This window comes from Rhinopithecus bieti, unplaced genomic scaffold (assembly GCF_001698545.2).
Source record: "Rhinopithecus bieti isolate Rb0 unplaced genomic scaffold, ASM169854v2 scaffold_11488, whole genome shotgun sequence".
NCBI lineage: Eukaryota > Metazoa > Chordata > Mammalia > Primates > Cercopithecidae > Rhinopithecus > Rhinopithecus bieti.
The window spans coordinates 822293-824340 of record NW_016806879.1 but is presented as its reverse complement, the minus strand read 5'-3'; the positions used below and the strand labels follow the sequence as shown (position 1 = coordinate 824340).

Genomic DNA, 2048 nt, shown 5'->3' with positions numbered 1-2048 from the left:
GGCCTCAAAGTGCTGGGATTACAGGCTTGAGCCACCGCGCCCGGCCTGGACAGTATTCTCATGCTGATTGCTTTCTTCTGTGGGGGTCTTCAAACTGGTCGGCATCAGTTGTGCTGGAATTCAGGATCTGAAAAACATCTTAAGCAATTGTTAAACAAAAGCCGGCCCACACCCATAATCCCAGCACTTTGGGAGGTCGAGGCGGGTGGATCACCTCAGGTCAGGAGTTCGAGACCATCCTGGCCAACATGGTGAAACCCCATCTCTACTAAAAATATGAAAATTAGCCGGGCGTGGTGGCGGGCACCTGTAATCCCAGCTACTTGGGAGGCTGAGGCATGAGAATTGTTTGAACCCAGGAGGCGGAGGTTGCAGTGAGCTGAAACTGTGCCATTGCACTCCAGCCTGGGCAACAAGAGTGAAACTCTGTCTCAGAAAAAAAGAAAAAAAGCCGTATGATTCTAATATCAGAAATCCCATCAGTAGGAACAATGGGGATGCCAATGATCATTATCTAGTGACTTACGGTTGCAAGGAAGTCAATCAAAGTACAGCCTGATTAATGCTTCATTATAACCACACTTCTGTCCAGGATTCTTGTTAACCCTGTGAGGACAGCTTCAGAACATTTGAAATCAGCACCAATTTTGAGAACTTTGGCCTATCCCACCAGCGGGCCTGTGGGTCTTCATTTAGAAATTTACCAAACTGAGCCAGGCGTAGTGGCTCACTCCTGTAATCCCAGCACTTTGAGAAGCTGAGGTGGGTTGATCACGAGGTCAGGCATTCAAGACCAGCCTGGCCATGGTGAAACCCCATCTCTACTAAAAATACAAAAAAATTAGCCGGGCCTGGTGGCAGGCGCCTGTAATCCCAGCTACTCAGGAGGCTGAGGCAGGATAATTGCTTGAACCTGGGAGGTGGAGGTTGCAGTGAGCCAAGATTGTGCCATTGCATCCAGCCTGGGTGACAGAGTGAGACTCTGTCTCCAAAAAAAAAAAAAAAGAAAGAAATTGACCAAACTTGGCCGAGAGAGGCTTGAGAGTGACTCCTCATGGCAAAAGTGGGTCACATAAGGAAGACAGGACAGGTGTTTGTTCCTTTAGTAATCCCTCCAGTGTCTGACAACCAAATCATTTTTCACTTTGCTACCAAATATATCCTAAAATGTGAGTTGGATCATGCCTCTCTCCTTCTCAGAAACCCATAGTAGCTCGCTGTTGCTGACAGAGTACAAACATGAATCCATTTGGCATGAGATGTCCTCCATTCCAGAGCCCCTAACTTCCTTTCCGGCCTCATCTGCCACCTCCTCCCCTAACACCCTTGCACTCCTGGACACGCTGCGTGCCGCTGCGACTTAGGTCTTCTCCATCTATTCTTTAGCTCCAGCCACTCCCTAAATGCTTCCTCTTTTGTAACTCTGCCCCCACCCTGATCCTTTTGGTCAGAATTAATCTCTTCTTTCTCAATGCTGTCACAGCAAATAGCAGGTAAGCCTACTCAGCCCTTGTGTTGCCCTGCTTTGGATTACTGTGAGGTGTTTACACGTCGCTTCCACTACAGACAACAAATACCGCAAGGGCACTGGCCATGAACTCACCTTTGTGTAGGGCAGAAATCCAGACTTCCGTTTACAGGGAATATGGTGCCCTCTCTGTGTGCTGCGTCCTTCCTGAGCCTCTGCTTCTCTATCCTTTTTTAACAGTGTTTCCTAAAACAGGATTGGAGGAACTGTTAAAGCCACTCCTGTTTCTGATGGCAGTGTGAAGTCTCAATCTACACAGGATGAGGTGAAAGAAAAGATCGAGAACTACTGCTTGGCAGCCACATTGCTTGAACGAGAAGCCCCATTTCACCTACCATTGCCTCAACCCACTGAAAATGGGATTTGGTCCCTACTGAGCTGTCCAAATTCCTTCCTCCAAGGCGATCCCCCAAGGGCAAAGGCCTAGCACATGGCTTAACACTCGACACCACCAGCAGTGTTTGTTTTGTCAGTTCTCAAACTCTGTCCTTCTCTAGCGCTCTCCTCTTGCCTCTCTGGC

At 48.4% G+C, this 2048-nt stretch overlaps 1 long non-coding RNA gene across 1 annotated transcript; it reads right to left on the bottom strand.

The window, feature by feature from the left end:
• Positions 1-38: 38 nt before the first annotated feature.
• On the bottom strand, positions 39-1704 carry LOC108533645 (uncharacterized). The gene is made up of 3 exons (XR_001886782.1): positions 1604-1704; positions 527-618; positions 39-127 (listed from the first exon to the last, which is right to left on the bottom strand). It is a non-coding gene; the product is annotated as an uncharacterized LOC108533645 (long non-coding RNA).
• Positions 1705-2048: the final 344 nt, after the last annotated feature.